Here is a 25378-nt window from a genome sequence, read left to right on the forward strand (position 1 = left end):
TAAAACAGGAATGGGGAACCTTTCCAGGTTAGGGGCCATATCCTGGGTTTTCACCACTCCATGTGAGTTGTTTTGGCAGGTGGGTAGTGCCGGCCACCTGCCCATCACTTGTCATCACATCAATAACTTGGTGTTAGATGACCCATTTTCCCTTGGTAGTGCAGCTTCAACTCAAGCCACACTGCAAAGGAAGGTTGGCACCCCTGATGCCAAGCCCTTCTGTGGGGAACATCACAGTGCAGCTGATGCCAGCGGGTGACCCATTTCCCCTCTGAGTTCAAGCTGCCCTGAGAAGGAAAACCCAATCCGATCCAAGCAGGCTATGAAGTCAGCAGAGCTCTCCGTGGGGAATTATGTAGCGCTCTCTGTCCCAGTGGGCTTAAAGTCAGTGCCTATCAGCTGATAGATGCTCACTTCAAGTCCTGTTTTTGGCAGGGGTTGGCTGTGCACCCTGACTGGGAACTGTGCAGCGCAGCTGATCCCAGCAAGCTCAGCTGATTGGCGATGACAGCAACCCTCCCTTGCCAAGGAACAGCCAGGAGCCCAGTTGTGAAACTCCCCAATTGCCTTTCGACAGCTGTAGCCGTATCTTCCTTGTGCCTGATGCCACAAAGGATGTTGGGCCTGGGGCAGATGGGTATGGTTTTAGGGGAAGTGACCTCATGTTGCAAATGGAAACCTCTGCTGGGACTAATGAGGCTCAAGGTCTGAAGGTTCTCCACCCCTGATGGAAAAACCAATTTCAGGATGCTTTAGAATGAGATGATTAGAAACTTAAAAATATTAAATGAAACAGTAACCAAACAAATAGAAGGAAAAAACAGCAGCATTAACACAATTCCACAAAGGTAAAAGACTTGGGGAAAGCGGGGGAAGCACCTCGTTGAAAAGACAACACAGTCTCCATGGGGAGTGTGTTCTGCAAACTGAGTGCCACATCTGGCTGCCCCAGATGTTGTTAGACTTCAACTCCCATCAACCCCAACCAGCTGTCAGGAGTTCAGCCTACACTTGAGTAGGACCCTGGCAGAGGCACATGCCCGACTGGCATGTTCTCTCCCTCCTGGTCAATCGTTCGGGAGCTTCAAAAGCTTTCTTCAGCCCGAACATCACAGTGACTGATGCCAAGCAACACCGGCGAACTTAGGGATCCGCAGAGTTTGTGCACCTTGCGTGACAGACCTCAGCAACTCAGCATTTTGGCTAATCTACCGTACTTTATTTACATATAAACACACACAGAGCACTGCGACACGGTTCCCTCTCTCTCTAGCGTCAGACAGCAAAGAGAAAAAGAACAAAGGGCAATAGTCCCATTTCACAGAACACAGTAACACAAACATCCTGTCTCCGTCACTTCCCACTATGTGGAGTCAAAACATACGCCATCATGTGATAGACAAAAATCCCATGACTGCAATCACGGAGCAGGAATTCTAATATTAGCATGGCTGTAGCCCAGAAACATCTGGAGGGCTACAGGTTCTGTATCCCTGCTACGTGTCCTGGAGAAAGGGTATGGGCCCCTGGAAGTCACAAACCACCATGCTAATGACATCACCAGTAAGCTGTGCATTAGTGTAAACATTTCCATGAACTTTTTCTGGAGAGTGGAGGGCTTATAGGGACAATGTGTGTGTGTGTGTGTGTGTGTGTGTGTGTGTGTGTGTGTGTGTACTATCCATGAATACTTTGCATGATGTGTGTGTGTGGGGAGTCGGTCATGTGCACTCCCAAAGCCCCAACCATCACCCCAACACTTGCACCAGGGTGAATGTCACAGTTGCAGCTGAATTGTACCTTAGTTTCTATATACCCATGCCAAGTATCCACCTTGCTCAGCGTTCTCAGCTCCAGACTCCTTTTGATCAGGTTTCCTTCCAGACTTGGCTGTGCATCCAGGTATTGAATTTCAGCTCAAGTGCTGGCACCACTCAGGCTCTGTGCTCAGCCAGCTGAGGGGGTATCTCCCACTCAAGGATATGCCCTGGCAAGCAGGAAGGCCTTGACTCAGCAGCCGTTCTGCTTTTGCTCCCTGCCAGTTGCGTTGCAGCTTAGGAGGATATTTTCTGACAACTTTCCTCCTGCTTAGAATATTTATGATACTCGCATCCTGCCCTTCCTTGAAGGAGATCGGAGCAGCGTTTCCACCTCGTGATGGGCCTGGGAGGCAGCTGAGGCCGAGAGATACCGGCCTGCTCAAGGCCACTCAATAAACATCACGGCTGAGCGGAGATTTGAATTCTGGGTTCCCCACCTCCAAGCCCAGCACTGCGCCGGGATGTCAACAACGCCTTCCACTGGGGGCTGAGATGACAAGAGGATTAGCAGGCCCAAGCTGCAATCAAGGTAAAGAACAGGAGAAGAGGCATCTTGCAGAAATGTAACTCACTGCCACTCTGTTTCCTAACAGCAGCGAGCATAGCGATGGCATGAAATAAAACATTTAGCAGTGAACTGTCTGCATGCCCAAATTCACCCCTTATCCCTTACTCACATGATACGCAGAGAGAGGCCTGTCTGTAGCAATGAGAGTTTGGATGCTGTATAGCAGGACCAGCGATATATCTTGCAAATTACCTGTCCTACTCAAAATGCACCACTGGAACCTTCAGTGCATTGCTATTATCTTCCTGCCTCCTCTTTTCCCTTTCCTGATTCCCTCCCCCTTTTTAGTTACATTCATTATATATACTGTATATATTTTCTTCCAGCCCGCTTTTCCCAGCGCAGTCAGCTTCATCTTCATGTACCCCACTATTCTTCAAGGGGGAAGGCAGGCACATTCCCTGGTTCCATCTTGGCCATTGTGTCAGGCAGGACACGTTGTCTCACTCTGGATCCCCACCGCTCTGCCAAGCAAGCCCCTGCTGTGAAGCCGCCTCTTCAGTCCCACATGATCACTTGCATGTTGAAGACAAGAGTTGTGCAGCAATTTCACACCTTCTGTGCCATATTGCATGAACCCCTTAAAATAACAAACATTCTAACACATATCTATTTTTAAACGAATTTTAGTCTTTCTGTAGCTTAAATCTCCTTGCCCTTGCAGTTTAGAGAAATGTGAGTGAAGCAATGCCATTTCTACATTACAGTGGTACCTCAGGTTAAGTACTTAATTCGTTCCGGAGGTCCGTTCTTAACCTGAAACTGTTCTTAACCTGAAGCATCACTTTAGCTAATGGGGCCTCTGGCTGCTGCCGCGCCGCCAGAGAACGATTTCTGTTCTCATCCTGAAGCAAAGTTCTTAACCTGAAGCACTATTTCTGGGTTAGCAGAGTCTGTAACCTGAAGCGTATGTAACCTGAGGTACCACTGTGTTGTAAGAGAGGGGAGAAAGAGAGAGAGAGCAGGGATACTACTGCGAAGAGCTGTACTTTTGTTTTCAAGCGCAGTTGAGAAATGGCCCTTTTCTTCAGCCTTTGGCATATAGCCTGGGAGAGAGTAGTGAAGGGATTATGCTCAGTTAATGGGAAGTCTGGTTCCTTTTCTTGCCTTGAGCTACTGGAGGATATGTGTGGAAAGTCACACCTACATCCAAGGGCATTGTGACCCCTGAAGCATGATGATCAAGGTTCTGGAAACCAAGCCTTATGAGGAGCGGTTGAGGGACCTGGGTATGTTAGCCTGGAAAAGAGGAGACTGCAAGGAGGTATGATAGTCATTTTCAAGTGTCTGAAGGGCTGTCACATGGAAGATGGAGCAGGCTTGATTTCTGGAGGGTAGGACTCAAACCAATGGATTCCAAGTAAAATTCAGGAAGAACTTCCTGACAGTAAGAGCTGTTCAGCAGTGGAACGGACTCCCTCAGGAGGTTGTGGATTTTCCTTCATTGAAGGCTTTTAAGCAGAGGCTGGGTGGCCATCTGTCATGGATGCCTTAGTTGAGATTCCTGCATTGCAAGGGGTTGGACTAGATGACCCTTGGGGGTCTCTTCCAAATATGATTCTGTGAAACAAAAACCCTAATGGCACTTCCTTCGCTGCAGTGAACACCTGGTTCTTCCAAAGCAGATGGTGCACAAAATTCCAAAGGTTGGCATGACCAAGCACCGTAACATAAACCATTTGTTCATGTTGTCTGTGCATGTTGTCTACACATGCATAGGCAACATATTATCTTTTAATAAATCTTTTATTAAATCTTTTAATAGATCTTTTATTTATTAAAGGATTGGTTTCCCACCGTGCAGCTTCTGAGAAAGTGTTCATGGTGGCCAACAAAAATAATAAATACAGCATAATAAAAGCAATTAGAACCATAAAACCATTTTTAACTAGCCACAACAGCAGAAAAAGCAACCCTAACGATGGAGACCCCAAAGCTTGCTTAAATAGTGAGGTGAAAATTTTGGAGTAGGGGACAAAGTGATCTACTGGGGGAACGTAGGGAGTTCCACATTTTGGGTGCTGCAACAGAAAAGGCCCTGTCACAGCAAGTCCCTGCCCACTGCACCTCAGATGCTGGTGGGATGTGCAGAAGGGCCTCTCCTTTTGACCTCAGGTTCAGAGGAATCATATAGGATAAGACAATCATTTTTGATGTCCTGCACAGGTGATGACCAGCACATGGAGGTGCACCTGGAAATGGACCAGCAACCAGCAATACATTATTGATTTAGTAATGGAGTAGCATGCCAAAGGTCAAAGCATTGAGCAGGTGACCCCCAATCGCCACCCTGCAGTGTTCCAGGAAGGACCACAGCCAGGTGGTCCAGAAGGATACCATGGTGCCAAAGGCTGCTGAAAGTCTGAGCAAAGCCTCTGCTCAATTCCTGGCCAAGATCATCACCAGGGGTACTGAGGCCATTTCAGTTCCCAAAAGGGATGTTGATAATTCGTTTCATAGGGGAGTGGAGAATCAGTCCGTTGCACAGCCTTCCTGTCTTTTTTGTGTGAAATGGTAATACTGCTTGGTAATGGTCCAGAATGGTGAGATCCAGAAAAAGCTGCTGCTGTTTAAACAATGTTTTAACCAGTACTGCCTTCATCCCAGCTGGAATACCTTCCTATTTGAGGGTCAAATAACACCTTGTGTTAAGCATCCCCTAACAGCACCTGCCAAATAGCAGAGGGGAATTTGGGGGGGGGCAGCAGGGTGGAGCAGCAAGTGCAGGGTCCCAATCTGGACTGGGAACACATTCTGATCTGGGTCCTGTGTGGCTGCTTTTCTTTCAGAATTAGAGTTTACTTAACCTAAGAAGTAACCCTCCATTACTTTAAACACCCACCTTGGAATCCCGTTTGTCACAGCACGAATGGTGTTGTGGAGCTCTGCCATCAGGCGTCAAGGCTCGGTGAGTTTTCCCCTACACTTAAGACTCCCCATAGGGCTTCTCCCCGCCCCCCAGCCTCGCTCCGCCAGGAAACCTGATTTTCCCCTCCGCCCGCGCAGTCTTTTTGCCATTTGGCTGCCCTTCCACATCTGCTTGCTTGCCTTCCTCAGATCTTCCCCTCGCTGGCAGCTGGCTGCCCGGCGCTCCTGTCAGAGGCTCCTCCTCGTCTCCCTGTAACCTTTGGAGAAGCGCAGAAATGCCGACTAAAGTTTTGCAATCGAAGAAGGATGTGGCGGGCGGCGCCTGCGGGCTGCCGCTCCGGGGAAGTTGGAGCCTCTCCTTGCCCGGCCCCTCCCGCCACCTTTGCCGCTGTCCGTGGTGCTGAAACGCCCCGAGCCAGCCCAGCTCTATCAAGCGCCGCAGCCTCCTTGAAGGGCCCCAAGCGATCGCATTCAATAACTGCAGACTTTACCCAGTTTATAAAAAGCAGGGCCCCACGGCAAGGTCCCGCAGACACAGACGGAGCTGACCTTTCCAATCCGGTCTGGCAGCTCCTTGCTCTTGCGCCGTCCCTTCTGGCTCCTCCACACCCTTCGGGGAGGACTAAATGTGCTTTAATGGCATGTGCTGTCACTCCCCATCGATCTCACTTTCTCTATCAATATGTGCACAGGAGTCATAATCTTCTGCTAATCCACAGAAAACACCCCCCCCCCTTGTGGAGGGAGGGCAGCAGGGTGAGAGCCTCCCCTTGGCTAAACTTTAGGAACAGAGGAAGAAGAACTTTGCGTTTGACGCAGATAGGCCTAGAGGTCAAGACTTCTTCACCGAGTCTCCAGCTAGGAGTAGGAAAAGAGAGAAACTCAATGGAGACGTACTCAGAATGAAAAAAAGTAACAAATATGCTCTTCTGTTTGACGGGTGTGCAGTATATATGTGTGAATGCTTTGGACGTGCACATGCCTTCCTGCAACATAGATGTGTATTCTCAAGGGCTCTCTCTTCCAGGCACCCAGGGGCCAGAATTGTGCTTTCCTGCACACCCTGCTCCCTTTAGTTCAGGCTCTGCAGTAAAGTAAGCATTAGCTAGAAAAGGATGTTGAATGGAGGTGTGGCTGAAGCAGCTATAACAAGGCCCAAAGAGAGTTCTGGAGTAATAATGTGGAATTATCTATATCCTCACATTTGTTTAATTTCCCCCCCTTATGCATGCACACATGATTTAATTTGTATGCCACCTTTCCATAGTCCAAACCATGCTCAAGGTGGCTTACAACATGGAAAAAACCACATAACTGCAACATAGCAAAAGTAGTCATAAACAACAAAGCACAAAACACACACAACTAAACTGAACAATTTCCATGTAAACCACAGTATTTAAAATAAATATATATAAAACCATCATCAAAGCAATCCTTGCCCCCCCCCCAATAACACCCCAGCTCAAGAGTCTGTTCAGATGCTTCAGTTTTTGTAGCTGGAGTCAGTCGGGGCCCCTCCTTCCTAGTCCAGCTGGAAAAGACCCGCAAGGAGCAGGTCTCCCAAAACTCACAGCCAAGATAAAAATAACTTATAAATACAACTGTGGACTGTGTGTGGTTGTGGTGTTTTTTTTTTACACCACCTGGATTAAAATCCATGAATTCCAGGGGCAGTATAAACATTGCTTCATGGCCCAGATCCTGCCCAGTTGGCTATTGCTGGCCTTGATATTGCACAACTCCTTTCCTCATCTCCTTTCTCATTGGAAGTGAGGTTACCTTTGGCACCCTGTTTCTGGAGCAGTACCTCTGCTGCTCTGAACCAATGTTCCCTCTCACATTCCCTGGGCAGGAACACTATGGGCTTATCCACACTTACCCTTTTCTCTGCTCTTTCCAGCACAAGGTCTTCACTTTAAAACTCTGTGTCGGAGCACTCCCCCCCCCCTTTTGCAGGTCCTGGAGATTTCTCTGGTCTGACTCAGTATAAGGCAATAAAATACACTCTGTGTATCTAAAGAAGTGTGCATACACACAAAAGCTACCTACCTGAGTCACTATAATGTAGCCTTATTGGAGTTCACTAATTGGGTCTGTGTTGCTCCGGGACAGGAGGAAGGAAGTCAAAATGACACTGAGTTGGTTCAAAGAAAGAGTTTATTCTGCTCTCCGGATAGCAGAAGGCACTTGCGTGGTGAGTCCACAGCAAGTCCAAAGAAATGACATAGGCAATTTCCTACGTTCTATCCTGTGGGATAGGGACCTGGTGGCCACAGTGATTGCAAGGATATAGCTTCTTTTAGCCCCATCATTGCAAGGATATAGCTTCTTTTAGCCCCATCATTCCATTTCTTAATGTGATGCCAAGAAGATATCACTTGTTTCCCACAATAAAAAGGAAAATCCTCTTCTTCCGGGAGCTACTAATTGAGTTCCTCTCTCGTGCTTTCCAGTCCACCCAGATACCTAGTTTGGGAGGCAGGGGAACTGTCTAGCATTTTCTCTGCTTTGGAAAAGCATTAGAGCCAATGTCCCTGACTGGCAGATCCTGAAATTATTGATAAACATTCATTGGCCACTGGAGCCTGGTGAATTGCCAGCCAAGCAACCCCAGTGGATTTCTCTCTTGCCAGCATCATTTTTCTTGATGACAAGGTATTCAGGAGGAGATGGGCTGGGGCTTAGCTATCTGTGTAACTTTCCTCCCCTTCCTATGTATCATTTGTTCTAAATGATCTCTGCCTTAAGGACAGATGGGAAGGAAATAGGAATTAATACCTATAATTGTTCTTTCCTGTACAGCCTACAGATGGGTGAGGCTACAGTTAGAGACAGTGGGCAGTTTTTGTTTGTTTGTTGCTGCTACTGCTGCTGTTTTTGCTGTTGGTATTAAATATATTACCTGCCCTTCTCCAGCAGGTCCCAGGGCCAGTTACAGCTATTTAAAATTCAGAATTAAAAAACAGTTGAAACAAATTATAGTCATGTAAATCAGTGGATAAGGCGTTTTGACGGTTAGGGTCCGTTTTGCGTGCAAACTCCAGGTCAGTCATTGTCTTTCTATGAGGGAATGACCTCCTTCTTCAATCTCACTTCCCATCTGCAAAATGGATATAGGTTGCCCTCCTCACAAATATTCTCCCTGCCCCTGAAGATGAACAAGACGAGAGCTGTAAAGCACTCTGCGCACTAGCATCTTGATACTATTGCACAGTCTTCCCCAACCTGGTGCCCTCCGAGTGTTCTGCATTTCAACTCCCACCAGGCCCCACCAGCATGGTCAAGGGGCAGGGATGGTGGAAATTGTAGTCATATATATAACATCTGGAGGGCACCAGGTTGGGGAAGTCATAAAAGTGCATTGAGTGGCATGGACTAACATAATTATAGCAGCATCCTGCTGGAGACAGGTTGGGTGTCCAGCCCACAATGCTGTGTATTCATTGCAAGCTCAAAATAAAATTGTACAGTTACCTAAATGAAGCCGACTCCAATGTGATGTTCTCATAGAACGGCTTGTAATTGTATTGTATTTTGTCATGTTCCTGTTCCACACACTTCCCCACTAATTTCTCCTGTTGCTTTGCCAGAATGTTGCATCTGCAAAGGGTGGCAGTGCAGTGCAGTGGCATGGATTGACCCATTGAGATGCTAACAATATTTTCTGGATCCAGTACGTAAAAGAGGCGGAGGCTCAAAAAAATGGACGGTATCCTGAAAGCTCTTTGCATCATTGCTGGGGACACTAGAGCAATTCCATTTTGTTCGTAGTGCTGACAAGGTCAGGAGAGAAGACATATGTGAGTTTCTCAGGCTACTTTTGGCCTGGCTATTGATAGCACCCTTTTATATGGGCACAGAATGATGGGTTCATCTCTACCCATCTGTCGGTGGGCTGCCCACACTGCTGGGGAAATCTCAAAATACCAGCACTGTGCTGCAGTTGAAATGTTGTCTTCATACGCTTGGGCTGTAAAAGTGTTTCGTAAGATAAATATTCAGAGTTTTTATAGGAAAGTGGGTGTCTTTCCTTGCTAATCAGCCAAAAAGAATGATTCTGTCAAATATTAATTCCTCAGAATTCAGATACCGTCATTTTAGGAATCAGAAGCATAATTTGGGTGTTGTGCAGGCATGAGTGGAGCAGAGGTTCACACAGCTGAGAGGGACAGGGGACACCAGGTCCAATGTAGGCTGTGCAGTGCAGCCTATTAAGAGGACTTTATGTCCTCATCATGATGGAATTGCTTTGGGGGGTGGAGTTCCTGCCTTTCTCAGGACATTAACCATGTTGAGCTCTGATGAGCATTAAGACCACATTCTGTGTATGCAGAAAATTTCTAGTTTGATCCCTGATGTCCCTTGTTAAAAAGATGATGCTGCATTTAAAAAAAATTGCAAAGGGCAGGTCCATGCCCTAAGGTGCTTGCAATCTAGAAATAGACACAAGGGAGGCAGAAGGGGAAGACAGGTGCAGGGGTAATGGGCAGAATATGTCATTATTTCATCTATGTTCATCTAACTTAGGCTGTTAGGGCAGGGCAGGAATGGGGAACCTGCAGGCCTCCAGATATTCTTGGGCTGCAGCTCCAACCACCCCTGACCTTGCTGTCAACTCTTGCTGGCTGGGGTTGGTGGGAGTTGGAGCCCAACAAAATCCAGAGGCCCCTGGGTTCCCCATCCCTGCAGCAGGGAATTGGGATTCTTATTATTGTTAAAATTTATTGGTCACTTTTTTGTCCATGGCAACTCAAAGAAATTTACAATTGTACAAGCAAGCAAGCAAGCAAGCAAGCACGCACGCGCACGCGCGCGCACACACCAGAATTCACACCTGCAAAAGGTCATAGATAATGAAAAGTCAAATGCCTGATGAAAAGGAAATGCTTTTGCCTGGCACTTAAAGATGATGGTGCTAGGTGAGCCTCCCTGGGGAGAGCATTCCACAAGCAAGGAGCCACCAGTGAAAAGGCCATTCTCATGTCACCAGCCTCCAGACCTCCCATGGAGAGGGCACACAAAGAAGGGCCTTCTATGATGACTGCAGCGTTCAGGTCAGTTCATATGGGGAGAGGCAGCTCTTGAGGTGAGGGTCTTGAGATGTATAGGGCACTAATAACAGCTTATACTTTTTACTGGAGGGCTGGGAAGGGTCTTGGAGATCCATCACCAGTCATCAAAACTAGTCACACCACACTAGAGGGGGGGGGGAAACCAATCTGATTCTGACTCAAAATTAGGGCAGCTGCAAAAGCTCGTATCCAAATGTGCACTACAGGACTGAAGTGTGGGAAGGCACCGTTTGGAAAAGCCCTAAGCCACTTTATAATGCTTCTTCCTCCCACCCCGCTCCCAAGCCGTGGCAGCTGCAGATATGTGGCTGCAATACTGTAGAATTGGTTAACCTTCCAGAGCAGCTATGAAGCTAAATAGCCTAGTGAGTTTTAAACCTGAGCTTGAACAAATCTAGGAGTGCTATTGTATGGTGAGAGCTTAATCAGATGATTGCAAAGGTCAGGAAGGATTATTCTTAACTTTAGGTATTCTGAACTGTTTTGTTGCTCTTCCACCAGAGATGCCTACAGCTAAAGAGGAGAATGCTTGGGGGGGGGGGGACGACAGTGGCAGCATTTGTGTTGCTGTTGTTTAAATCTCAAAAGGCTTGACATCAAATTGACAGGCTTGTTTATTTTTCGCTTGTATTATTTATTTTAAAATTCACATGTGGCTTCACAGCAACTTACATAATTTTATAAAAACAATTTTAAAATGGAAACAGTCGCCGTACCAAAATATATCCCCATCTCTAACCATACAGGGCAACATTAGAAGCAACCTTAAGCAGAAAATGTCAATGTACAACAAGCTGAAACCCAAAATCAATTCACCAGCTATGAAAGGTTGGAGTAAATAAAAAAGTTCTCAGCTGATGGCTTTAAAAAAGTGCAGTGTGGTCATTTGCCTGATGCGCCCTGGAGGGCATTCCACAGTCTGAGAATCACCACTGAGAAGGTCCTGTCCTTGGTACATTCCTGCCTCCTTTCAGAGGCAAGGCTTCCCCAAGGAGCTCAACATTCAGGCAAGTTCCTGTAACTCAGGATAAAAGTTCAAGCATTTCATTAAGTGGGTTGTAGTCCACAAAAGCTTGTGCCTTAATAAATTTGTTTGGTGGGATTCATCTTCCTGCTGTGTTCAGGACTTCCACCTATGGGTATTGTTAGGTGAATCCTGCCCTTAGTCTTTAAGATGCCACAAGACCCTTGGCTGTTTATCCTGCAACAGATTAGCACAGATACCCTTCAAGAAATCATACTCTATTGCAATCGCACAATCCACAGCTTGCCATATTACAGATCCAGTACACTAGACAGCTTTCCCTGGATTCCATTCCGACAGATGCAGTGCTTTCAGGAAGAGATCTCTTTGTATCGCTCCATTCCTCCAGTCTGCAATGCAGTAAGCAGAAGTACATTCACTGGCGTGTAATGTAAATATGTATGTGCATTTACAATAGAACAGTGCCACTTGAAGGGGAAACAAATAACTTTCGAGCTGCTTCTTCATCAGTGTAGGGAATCACATTAACGGGAGTTGACGCCATGGTCCAAAATATTTGCAAATTTGCCAAAGATACATGCCTTTCCTTTATATAACCCTGTAGCTTGGGTTTGCAAATGAGGACAGGCTCACTCTGTGCTAAAGGATCACATTCCTACACACACACACACACACACACACACACACACACACACACACACACACACTCCTGAGCCCAGCAAATACCCTATTACAGTTGTCATGGAAATTAGAAAGTGTGTCTGTTTGAATTTCCTCAGTGCAGGCCTCCTTGTTCCCAGCGGTTGCTACATCAGAGAGCCTCTGGCAGTGCTAATGCAGGCGCCACTCTCATTAGATGGCTGCGATGCTCAGTGGGCAGCCACTCCCCAGACAGGCTGGCACTGAGGACCGAGGGCCACAATTGAAGGTGTCAGCCTTCTTTAAGCTAGAGAAAGTGAAGATGTTTCACAGCAAACTGAAAGGTGCGATTAATCAATGCAGCTCCCCAGAGGATCCTGGCCTGTCAGGCACAAAAAACCACATACATCACAGCAGGAGAGAAAAGAGGGAAGGCCTTGCTGGAGTTTTTGTTTTTTAATTGTTTTATCTCTCCTTCTGCGGCCATTCTGTTTCCATGCCAGCTGCTAGTTCTTTTGTGATAGGAAGCTTTGGGGGTATGCAGCTGGGCACGAGAGGGTCAGGAAGCTGCCTGCATACACTAAGAATCCTCAGCTGGATAATGAGCTACTGTGCTAGATGTCGGCATGTTAACATACTGCTTTCCATGTACTGGCTGCCTTCCTCTACTTTTTGCCCCATTACTGAAGGGGAAGCAATTAGGCAGGGCCACTCTCGTGTCCTGCCACCCAGGGGAGGGAGAGAGAGCGCATAAAACTTTGATTGCAACCATTGACCAAAACTACGGATCCCTTTCATCAAACCAAATGACTTTTGGGTAGCATTTTTTCCTGTTCCTTGGGCCTATGGAGACTGACTCCTGGAAGTACTCTCATTATTTTATTTTGTGCCCCAAGATAACAAGCAAGAATGCATTCTTGCAATACCATGTGTGAGACCTCCTGGCTATGGAATAAGACAGGCATCCCCAACCTGAGGCCCTCCAGATGTTTTGGCCTACAACTCCCATGATTCCTAGCTAACAGGACCAGTGGTCAGGGATGATGGGAATTGTAGTCCAAAACATCTGGAGGGCCAAAGGTTGGGGGTGCCTGGAATAAGACTACAAAACCCATGATGCTGCATGACTCTGGATGAAATGCACATGCATGCCAGTTATCCAGGACTGTAAGTGAACCCATAAATCAGAAGTATGGCAGTGCAAACGAGGCCACTTGAAATCCCAAAGGGTGAACGTTTTCCCATGGAAATCTGTTCTTTCAAATTGGAAAGTAGATTTCGAGATGAATTTTGTTCAGGGAATTGTTCACATCACAGATTTGATTTCCTCCTTTGCCCTAACACTTCACTAATGTTCTTGGACAAATAACCTGTGGGCATAGGTCTCTTGATGCCACCTTGACTGCTAGTGAATGTTGATGTGGTTGGGGAAGAGAGGGCTATCCATAAATGACCCGCTATCAAATGGTCCTGCCCTTGCAATGCAAGGCAGCTTAGGCTCAGGCAAGACGCAGCCCAGACCACCCAAAGCAGCCTGAGAGGGAACACAGCATTCCCCTCCACTCCTACTGCCTGCCCCCTTCCTCCACCATATCTCCACCCACCTTAAAGGGTTGTGAGGGTTGGAACAAATTGCAGATGTTCTGTGCTCCCAGGGCTCTCTTGCAGCGCTCACTTGCCTTTCCAGATGGTTACCCGCAGCCAGAAGTGAGTGGCATTTCCATCACTGCTGTGCCCTGCTCTAATTCAAAGTGAAGGAGAGGGCTGGGTTGTGTATGTGTCTCTGGAGATACCTGGCTGTTGCCATTCAGGGCTGCTGGCCCAGTTCTGCTGATATCTCTCTCTCTCTCTCTCTGGCTCCCTTCATTATTCCCCCACTCTCCGCCCTTGGCGCTGTGTTACAGCTCCTCCTCCTCTCTGTTCACCACATTAGCACAACGTAGGGCCGTTTTCCCATCTCTCCCGTCACAGCGCCACACATAAAAGCAGCCCTGATGGCCGCGGCATGATAGCGGAGCCAGAACTTAATTTCACAGCATTTTTCGCGTAATACTCTATAAAACTGAACAAATTTGCTGGAGTCCAAATTCCATCTCATTATGCAGAGTCTGTGCAAAAGCGGAACCCTTTTAGATTCCAGGGCTCCGAGGCCCACTAAGGGGATGTTACAGAAGAAGGAAAAAAATAATTAATTAGGTGCCGCTCTGTATCTTTGATCCTCCATCGTGAGACACATTAAATAAAATGCCTGGCTCATGAATATCAACGTGGCACAGAGCCTCTCTCTTTCTTTGCTCCCTTCTTAGGCGATTAAAAGTGAGTTTCAAGTATGAGGCAAGTGTGTGTGTGTGTGTCAGGGAGGGAGGGGATTCTTCCCTTCAATAGACGTCCTCTGTGCTCATTTTAAAATATGTGACAAGGCTTATTGGAAAAACAGGTGCTTGAGGAGCCAGAGGTGGAATTGCAAGCAGAAGGCGGAACTGTGTTTTAGGCCTGAGGGATATGGGCAGAGTTAGAGGTCTGGAGGTCAGCTCGGGTTGGAGGTCTGCTCAAGGTTGAGAAAAGCCCTAGGCCAGGACCAAGGGATTGTGGCAAAAATGTGAGAACAGTGATAAGAATCGGTGGCCTTTCTTATTTGCTTTCAGCTGCTTCATATGTCCAGTCCCTTGGGGTTACAGAGAGAAAGCTCAAGTCAGTTGCATTGCCCTCCCAAGTTCCAGTATCACTCCACCTGCCCAGAGATCCCTTTGCTTGCTGATGGCCTGGCTAAAAATGCTTCCTGGTCTGGGCCTGATCATTGTCAGGACACCAGCCGATGTTGTCTTGGTTTATATAGGGCTCTCTGAGGATGTGCACTTTCCAGTCTTCTGCTCAGTCTCTGTTTTTTAGCCTTATCTGTCCTTTTCTGGGCCTCCTGCAAGTCTGGCCCAGCCTTTCCTTCTGAGCTGTGGTTTCATTGCATTGGTCTCTTGTACCTCTGGCCTTCTGTGTCCTTGACTTTCCACAGCCTGGTACTAACACTGGAGGGGATCACCAGCAACAGTTGATGGCACTCCTTTCCCATGGGAAGGTAACCAAGCTTAATTCAATGGAAGAGATTAGTATGGACAAAGTATGGACTAGTATGGATTTTTCTCCCCAAATACCACACCTGGCATCCTGCGTTGAGCTTTCGGTTTTAAACATTCCTGGTTTCTCCAGGGGCCCTTGACTTTTGGACGGCAGCATGCCTACTGAACATGGCACACTCTACACTGTCCCAAGGTACAGCTGGCCTGGCAAGAAGCATCATGCTGCCTGAGACACGGTACTACTTCCTTCTCCCCAAAAATGAGCCATTGGCTCACCATTTTAAATACCGTATTTTTCGCTCGATAACACGCACCAGACCATAACACGCACGCAGTTTTTAGAGGAGGAAAACAAGAAAAAAAATATTCTAAACGAAATAGTGGATATATGATTTTTGTGGTTCATGCTGTGGCCACAGACATGTGATCTGACAGTGAATTTGGAGTAGCCCAATGCAAAAATCCTGAGGATACATGTGGATCCATGCTTTGTAACCACGGAGGAGGGAAGGAAGGGGAACCATGGATCCTCTGCTCACGACTGCAGCAGATCCCCCCCCCCGCCACCTGCAGACATTCGCTCCATAGCACGCACAGACATTTCCCCTTACTTTCTAGGAGGAAAAAAGTGAGTGTTATGGTGCAAAAAATACGGTAGTTTTAAAAATTGATGCCTGAGTGGCAGCAGCACAGAAAAGCGTTCTGTGGATTGTTAGGGCTGTCATATTTCAAAAAGTAAAAATGAGAACACCCCGAAAGGCGGAAGTGATACTTTTCAAAAATTCGCCCTGGACATCACTTCCGCCTTTGAATTCCCAGTAATGTCTGGATGTATGGCAGCTCTAGGGATTGTTATCCTGCCCCTCATCATCACACTTGGAGGAAGGATCCCTAATCCAAAGCGAGGCATAGGGAGCAAGGTAGTCGCAGAGGACACATTTACTGAGGTGGTGGCAAATGATGCTCAGAGCTTATCAGTCCATGTTAAACCTTCTACAAGCCCTGCAAGGGAGGACTCCTTCCTCAAAGTGAGGTGTGGGCCCATGCCCTAGAGAGCCCTGCAGGAGTGATGTTGGTCATGTCCCTACAGTGGCAACCCTACTTGTGGCTCATGTTAAGCCCTCGTCCATAATCTACTGTGCATTGGATTTATCTGGAGGGCAAAACCCCAGGTCAAAGCTCCCATATTTTTTTCCCTTCTGAGCCTAGTGAGATCCAAAGTCAACCATCACCACCTCTACCACCACTGTATTTTTATTGCCAAATTCTTTTTCAAGGATGCACAGTAAATAAATATTATATGGTGATAGCTATAAAAAAAATCTAGGCAGAGAAGATTTTACTGCATGTTTTATTGTCAATCACTAAATTTACTGGTGGCTGACAGTCCTGCAGGTATTTCAGATTCTAAAAGAAATGCCAGACTGAGCACCCACTGCTTTATGATGTTATTTGCTAGCGCCTTCTTGTTTTGAGAATGAAGACAGAGTTATCAGGCTGATGACAACCGAGCCACTGCCAAGAGAATGCTTGCTCTTGCTTTGACATTAAGAGCTGATTTACTAAACAATTTTAACATGGGTAGTGATGTAGCAAAGCAATCATATGTTGTCTTGGATGAGAAGCCTTGGAAACGTTTTGTGCAAAAGGAAACTGAGGTGTGTAGTTCATTACCTCCAGGATCCAGCCCACATTTTGAGGGTTTTCTAGGATGAGGTGAGCCATAAGAAGAGATAAGATAAGCTTGCACCTAGTGGTCAGCAAGCGGTCAGAATTTCATGCGGTAATGGGAATCACTGCTGGTGTATCTCTTAACCAAGAGAGAAGCCTTGGCACATCTGCAGTTGTGCACAAGTAGTCGTGTGCGAAATCAGTGGCTCCTCATGCATGGCTATCCATTGTCATGGACTGGGCAGAGGAGGAATGGTGGAGACTGCCTCCCCAGCCTGACCCTTCCAGAGAAGGAGTTCAGAATTACAACGGGGGTTTGAGAGAGGTTACAGCTCAGAAGCAGATGAGGGGAAAAGCTAGGAAATAATGGAAGAGGAAGAAGAAGACCAGGGGAGAGGTGTATGATGGACTCAATGTCTTTAGAAAGCATTCCAGACCCCTCCTCTCCCAGAACCCGGCAGGCATTGAAAGTAGGAGAGTAGAGAGCTCAAAGGCGAAAGGCCCTTTCCAGCACCCGTAGTAATGAATCATGAGGAAGTAGGAGAGACGGAGAGGGTGGGGTTTCACTCGGAGCAACACCGTTACTCCAAGAGGCTGCATTTCTAAGCCTCTCTCTGTGAATATTGAATAAAAAGCAGTTGGTAAGAACTTTCCGTGTCTTATCCATTCCTGGCAGCCTATCATGGGGGTACTGGATCTTCTAAAGCATAATAACCAGGGTCCAATTTAGTAGAGCATGAATGAGCATCTCAGAGGCAGCTGCACATCTGGATTGGTTCAGGTGGAAACCTGCTTCAATACACTCATCTACCTCACTGGATCAAACTGACCAGGCATGTTCCAGTTGGAACAGGCGCAGCAAAAAAGATGCCACAGTAACAGTGGCATTGTCCTATGTATTTATTGTTTGTGACATTTACGTTTCTTTCTCCTGCCACCAATTTATCCTTGAAACAACGCCGTGAGCAACAGCGACTGGCCCAAGTTAACCCAGTGAGTTTCATAGACAACTTGGAAGTTGGAGCCGGATTTACTTTGGCATGAAGCCCAAGCCTGTAGTTCTGTGGCGAGGAATAAAATAGAAATAACAAAGTAACAAAGATTTCCACGGGGAAAGTGAGGGGTGATAGAGAAATTTAACGTAACAATGGGATTCCTGCATTGCAGGGCATTGAACTGGACGACCCTTGGGGTCCCTTCCAGCCCTACAGTTCTGTAATGGAAAGGCTGGTCTGGGCATAGTGTAATGCAGGGGGAGCCAATTCAGATGTTGTGAGCTCCAACTCCCATCAGTCCTAGACATCATTACCTATAATGAGTAGTGAGAGGAGATGGAGCTCAAAGCTTCCACATTGGCTACTTGTTTGGGCATGGCCTAAAATAGGTACCAAGGTCACACAGGAAGCTGGCAGAGGTGGGGGTTTTTTAGTAACCCATAAATCTCCTTGCCCTCAAAATTTCTGCTTTCGCTCACTAGACCCTCGTCTTCTCTCTGAGGCAAGAATAGGGCCCAGGAGTCCTGGAACCAGTCACCCCCTCCCTTCTGATCAGACAAGGTGGGGTCCTTCTGCCTCCCTGGCAGGAAATTAGGGGGCTGATAGTCCTCTCGGGGTCAGCAGCGAAGTGAAGCAGGTAGATTAAAAATGCCAATTCTGCCAAGGGGAGAGCGTGAGAGCCTATTTCTCCTGATGAAATTAATTAATCTCCAAGCCAACAAGGATGCTCTCGTCTATTCTTTACTTAATCCATAACCCTGAAATTATGGCATCTGTTCAATACAGATGAAATTAATTACCTTGGGAAATGGGCAACAGGTTGCCTTTCTAATGCCCCCCCTTATCACATACAGTAATCAAAGCTACAAAGTGCTTCCCTGAGCAGACCCGGCAGCAGCCATCATGGGATTGTTTGTAGCAGTCATTAAACACCAGAGCAGCTTTCCTCCTCGTAAATCTGGCACAGCAACCCTTCGCTGTTAAGGAAAGCTACAGTTGGGGGTGGGGAGGAGAGGAGAAGGGGGGAGGTAAGCAGGGATGGAGCAGAGGGATTTGAATGGGGAGGGGGCTGCGACTGCGGACATTCCTGCAGAGGAGCATATGATGCTAAGCAGCCTGCCTTGCTGTCACAGTATGAAGCTGAAATCCAGGTGTCCTTCTCTGCTTTTCATAGAATCATGCAGGTGCTGGAAAGGGGTGTCTTTGGCCAATGTTCTGCATTCGCTGCTGCCTTTTGCTGCAGAAATGTTTTAAAAGCATTTATCCCCTAACCCTTTGGCACCCACTACCACTTGCCTTTGGGACACGGGTTGCGCTGTGGGTTAAACCACAGAGCCTAGGACTTGCCGATCAGAAGGTTGGTGGTTCGAATCCCCGCGATGGGGTAAGCTCCTATTGCTCAGGCCCAGCTCCTGCCAACCTAGCAGTTCGAAAGCACGTCAAAGTGCAAGTAGATAAATAGGTACTGCTCTGGCAGGAAGGTAAACGGCGTTTCCGTGCGCTGCTCTGGTCCTCCAGAAGCGGCTTAGTCATGCTGGCCACATGACCCGGAAGCTGTACACCGGTTCCCTCGGCTAATAAAGCGAGATGAGCGCCGCAACCCCAGAGTCGGCCATGACTGGACCTAATGGTCAAGGGTCCTTTTACCTTTACCTTTATCACTTGCCCTTAGGTCTGGCCAGGCCTGCAAAAGCAGCGAGCCATTAAACTGAACGCAAACCGCATCACCCATGCGCTGGAGCTGGGAGGTTTAGTTTCCAAGGACAGATGTACAGAAGCCACCCCGGTTTCTGATTTGATGCTGGAATGTCCCACTTTTCCTTAGGATGTCCCTGTTTTCATCAGAGAAATGTTGGAGGGGATGGAGTTATGTGAACCCCTCCGAGCCAAGGAAATAAGTAACTATACAACTTTTATAAGACATCTGAAGGCAGCCCTGTATAGGGAAGTTTTTAAATGTTTAATGTGTGTGGCTGGGGTGTTATTATTATTATTATTAATGTCCCTATTTTCATGAGAGAAATGTTGGAGGGTATGCTAGTTTGCCTCTGGTGGTCCATTGTACATGACTGCTAGGCTGCATTTGACTTGGTGAATTACCACTTGAGCAAGCTGGGATTAAGCACTGGTGTGGGTGGGTGGGTGGGTGCATGCAGCATGGCACTGATGCCTGTGTTTTCCATCAGGAACTGGTCCTTTAGGGCAAATAGGATACTGTCCCACCAAGTTCAGTCTGCCCTAGCCAGCCCCTTTCCACCTGCCCACGTTCTGACTTATAACCAATCCAGAAGGTGGCCCTGACTGCCAGTTTAGCCTCAAAGTTGCCCCTTCTAGAATGCAGCAGAGAGGTGGGGACAAAACTAGGATTAGCCAGCTTTTTCTGTCACTGCCTTTGGCTACACATGATGTTTGGGCTCCCTGCCTTGCGCTCCATCATTTACAAAAGACACCAGCCACCAGTGCCTTACTTGTAAGGCAGTTCTGTGCAACGACCCAGAAGAGGAACTTGTCCTCTGTACATCGTCTAGTTGCCCCAGTGGAGGTGGAACCTCCCTTCACCATTGACCTAGGAGGGTTGTTCTCGTAGCCATTGCCTCGCTGCACACCTGTTCTTGGCAGCCATGCATATTCAGTGCATTGGCTGTGCTCTCTCCTCCTGGGCCGTAATTATGGGATGATAGCAAACTGTGCTTAGTTCTAGCCCTTAGTTCTCTTCTCTTTTCCTCCTTGTTACTTGGGCCTCATCCTGAGATTGCAATCCATTCACCCTCCACCAGCTGATTTCCCACTGCACATGTGCACACCAGTGTTTATGTGTGTGAGAGAGAGATCAACAGAGGGTAGATGTTGCAGGAAGTTCTGTTCTTTAAATTGTTTTGTGGTGTAGTTTAGAAGAGTCTGTAAACAACCTGTCAGAATAACTTTGAGAGATGCGAATTGCCTCCTTAAGGTCAGCGAGAGGTGCGTCCCGGTGCCTGTGAATGATTGGATGACTCTTTCGATCAAGCTAAGGCACCTTTCCCACATCTTTGGTGCTGGCACTTCGGCGAGGGAGAGGCCAGTTGTTTGTCATTGCTAGGGAAAAGCTTCAGATGGACCAGACGTTTCGTCCCCTTCCAGCAGACTTGCAAGGCAATTATGTTGGACTGACAATATTACTGATGGAGGAATGGGGTAAATTTGAGTGAAAAGAACCAAACTGGAAAGCTATTGATCCTTAGACAGAACTCTAATGCACTAGTCACAAAGTTTATTACAACTGCAGAGAGGAGCAACTGCAGCCACTTTTAAGCAGTGCATGTATGAATGCACAGATGTGTTTGCACATGCCTGCGCACCTGAGATATTACACATTACAGAGGGCATGTAGCTGTGTTTATATTCCTGGAATATAATTTGCACGTCTGAAAATTCCTGGTTAACCTAGAAGCCTCTTGTCAGCCATGCCTAAGGGAGGCAGCCCTTAGTCTCGAGGAACACTTTTCTACAAAGACCGGGAGAACTCTGTTCATAAAGAAAGGGCTCTTCCTCATCCCCACCCCCTTGGCCTGCTTTCTAACTCTCCGAGACAGCACCATGAAGTTTGGCTTTGGAGTAAAGTACTATTGCATTCTCCTGGCCGCAATGAAGCAATTTGCACTGTGCCTTTGTCCTGCCTGCCCTGCCCATCCACTCTCACATGTTGATCTTCCTCTCTGCATCCCTGATTCTGACCTTCCCCTGGCAAGGCCCCAACTGCTGAAGGACACTCTCCTGCACTCCAGCTCACGCATGCTGAATGACTTTGAGGGGAAGAGGAAAAGGTCCTCATCAGAATGGATCAGGAGAACATGAGCCTTTACCTCTGGGTACAGAATAATAGTGATTTACTTTGTATTAAAGTCCCCTCATGGGGAGTTGGAGAGACAGCGAGAGAGAGGACGTGAGAGGGAAATGTGATCAAAATTAGTTCCCTTGGTGGAGCTGAAGAGCAGAGTAGGCACCAGGAAGCAGCAGGCGCCCATAGTGGGGATTCCAGGCTGCAAGGAGCGTTGACCAGTGGTGGGATGAGCTTGGCAGCAGCAGCAAATGTATAAACTGCATGGCACAGCAGGCCAGATTCTTCACTGCCCACCGACGAGGAGCGATTGAGGACTTGTGATGAGCAGGGAACAAAGGAACTTTTAGCAGAACTTGCTGTCTGCCAGCAATGGACTTTGGGCAAAGGCAGAGGTCCACCTGCATCTTCAAGGAGGTAGACTTTTCCTTGGCAAGCTGCCCTGGCCCTAAGGGGTAAATGGTGCAAGATGGCATAAGCACGATGGATTATGGAGTAGACCCAATGCCCATGTTTAACAGCAAGGGAAGTCCCAAAGTGGGACAGAGAGAGAGGTGGAGAGAGGAGAGAGAACTGAACCAAGATTATGGAAAGAGCAGGGACGGTAGTTGCCGTGCTAAATATTGGAGACTGTTGGCTGTTAATGCACAACACAGGCCAGGAGTCAATGTTAGGGGGATACTATATGGAAGCGTATCCTGAGGCTTCCTTTTTGCCCATGGACAACACATGGTGCCCAAGCTGCTTTCACAACCCAATTCAGCATTGCTGAATTTTTCCTCCTCCTCATGTAATTCTGAAGGGGAGTCTGCTAAACAACTGGTGTCCTCCTCACATGCCATTCTCACCTTGAGTATGTGTGAGAGAATGTCTGTGTGTAGAGAAAGACAATGTGTATGTGTGTAGAGAGAGTAGGGGTACCAACCTGAATAAAATATTGGGGTGTCCAGTTAAGCCCTGCCCCCACACAATCAATCACAAGATGTAGCACACAAACACTATTTGAATGGCAATGCCCATTCAAATGGGGGGGGGGGGGACTGAGAGAGAACTATGCGGCAATGGGATAAACAATACCCTTTTGGGGTGTTAATGCTGTGGGCCCCTCCCTTCTAGATTCAGGTTATATATGTGTGTGTAAATAAGCCATATATCATAAAGACACCACAGTCTCCACTGTGCCTCATTCCTAAAGGAACAGTGAACCCTTGGATAAGCGCCTGGAGCCCTGGAATCTGGCACCACTCGGAGATTGGGAAGGCATGTAACAGTATCAAATAAGGGTTGTTAGCTAGCTAGAACATGGGGTACACAAAAGCTGTTTTGTCTTTTACAGGTTGAGAAGCTGTTCTTGTGGATCTTTTCATGACTTCTATAAAGGGAATGCAAGTAAGTATAAATTTATTTACTTTTCACTTCCCAGTGGAAACTTTCAGCTGGTGTGCACTTTTCTCTGCAGTTAAAAAGTCCCAGGTGTTCGTATCACAGTAACAAAGAGGTGGTTTGTTCGGAATCCCATCTTCTAGCCAGTACAAATTTAGCCACCAATAAAAGGAAGAAAATTAAATGCTTCTTCTACCTAGTAAACAGAATGAGATCATCTGCATCATAATTTAAGAGAGCCAGCTCTGGATTCATTGGCAAAACACACCTTTGGTAAAGTTTATTATTATTATTATTATTTCATTTTATAAAGGATGTAAAATAGAGAGAACAATTATAACAACAAGTAAAAATTAAAAGATGAAAAACTAGACTATAAAATAGGCACATAGAATGAGTACAGTTGCACATGGATTAAGATAACAAAGTCCAAGTAAAAATGATCACTTTTATCAGATATTCAAGTATAATTCCAGATTTGCCTGGTTTGTGACAAGTGGTTGTCTTGAAAATGATGGCTCCACTGAATATGTCATAAAGGAATGCCAAAGTATATAAAAAGTGTCTGGAGGTTCTAGTCTTTGTTAAAATCTCAAATCATGTTTGATTTTCTCCATTGTAGCCATATTCCAGAGAGAGTGGTACCAAACATCCAATCATGTTTATAACTTTATTTCAAAACCACAAGGCTATAGGACACTCCCATCATATATGTAGGTACATACCCTTAACTGTTCAGTCTTTTCTATGGTTTGGATCAATTATCTCAATAGTGACTTTATCCCCCTCAAAAGACTTATACCACTTGCTTATGATTTTTAAAGCCTGGTGTTGGCACAGAAGGTAAGATATTTTGCCAAATTCTGTTCCATCTGCCATTATCCCAGTGCCCATGTAGAACTTTCCTCCACTTTCCCATGAAATGAGTTTTAGGAACCTGAAATAATTTTAGCTGTTCTTTGTACGGAGAAGAAACCGTACCTTAAGCAATATGCAAAGCTTATTAAAATAAAACAAACAAACAAACAAAATTCACCCTTTATCTCCGGCAGCTATTGAACTGCTGAAGAAAACAGCAGGTTGATCCAATCACAGATCTCACATTATCATATGTAGTTGCACCCCAATTCCCTGCAGAAGGAGAAGTTCTCATTCCAGATCAGCAAAAAGAAAATGAGAACAGTATTTGCAAATAAAAAAGAGAGACTAATAATAATGAGGTTATCTAATTTAACTTCCATTTAGGTTGTTGTTTCTCATACCCCTGATTTCCTACAACTGGGCAGGGCTGTGATGAGGTTGCTGCTAAGATGCAAAGGAGGACAGAGGTTCTGTGCTTTTCATAGCTACATATAGGTTCAGATTTTGACAAGTGTAGCTTCCCACAAGTCTCACTTGCTAAAATTCCTTCTTATATTCAATGGCAAGAGAGGTCCAGGAACTTTGTCCCAGGTGCCTTATGCTGAAACCCCGGTTGCACTATTGTGAGGGAAACAAGGAAAAGGAACAAACTTGCGGGCTATGAATGCTCCATTGTAACTCCCTACTTATGTTATCCTTCCCTCTCCACCAGACACAAGGGTTTCAGTGGCTCTGTATATACCCTGGTCAGTAGCAAATTGATACCTACTATGTGGCACACTTGGCTGCTGAGTGGTTTCTTGCGGATAAAGGCTATTATCAACTAATGTCATTTGGCTCTCTGCATGGCCACACTATAGTTGCTCCAGGATAAGGGCAAGTTGGTTTCAGGCTCAAAGAAGCACGCGCATCCTTATGCTCCCAGCATCATAACACCTTATCTAGAGAGCTATATACTCCACAGCTGTTGTTCTGTGGAGACAGGCTCTGGATTGGGACCCACAAAAGCAAAGCAGTTAGCATGTATCTTTCTGTTGTGTTTACTTTTACGTTCCCAGCAACCAAACAGCAAATGCCAACATAGTTTTAGAACCCATATTGAGCAGTTCTGGCTTATGGAAAATACTGGCCAGACCAGAAAACCTGGCATGGCACTTATTACTTTTGCTGTTTGTAAGTGGGATTTCTTTATCGGCTTTCAACACCATGAACCTAATGTGCAGTGGGGAAATGGCTGTGTTTTAATGTATTTTTAACCTTCTGTTGGAAGCCGCCCAGAGTGGCTGGGGAAACCAAGCCAGATGGGCGGGGTAGAAATAATTTATGATGATGATGATGATGTCCATTTTGGATCTCTGGAACTCACTGCCGCTGGATGTGACAATGGCAGCCAATAGTATCACAGAACAAATTCACAGAGGGTCACGTTGACAGAAACTATCTTAGCCAAAAGAGCCTTATGTTCAGGGCAAATAAAAGGGGAAAGCATTCTTAAAGTCTTGTAACATCAGATGTTGCCTGCTGGGTTAGGTAGACCATATATGCTCTATGGCTATTTGTACAGAGAATTATTAGGCAGAGGGATGACATCATCATCATCCTTATTATTATTTCCATTCCAAAGA

Source organism: Podarcis melisellensis (assembly GCF_964234715.1).
Source record: "Podarcis melisellensis genome assembly, chromosome: 2".
Classification (NCBI taxonomy): domain Eukaryota; kingdom Metazoa; phylum Chordata; class Lepidosauria; order Squamata; family Lacertidae; genus Podarcis; species Podarcis melisellensis.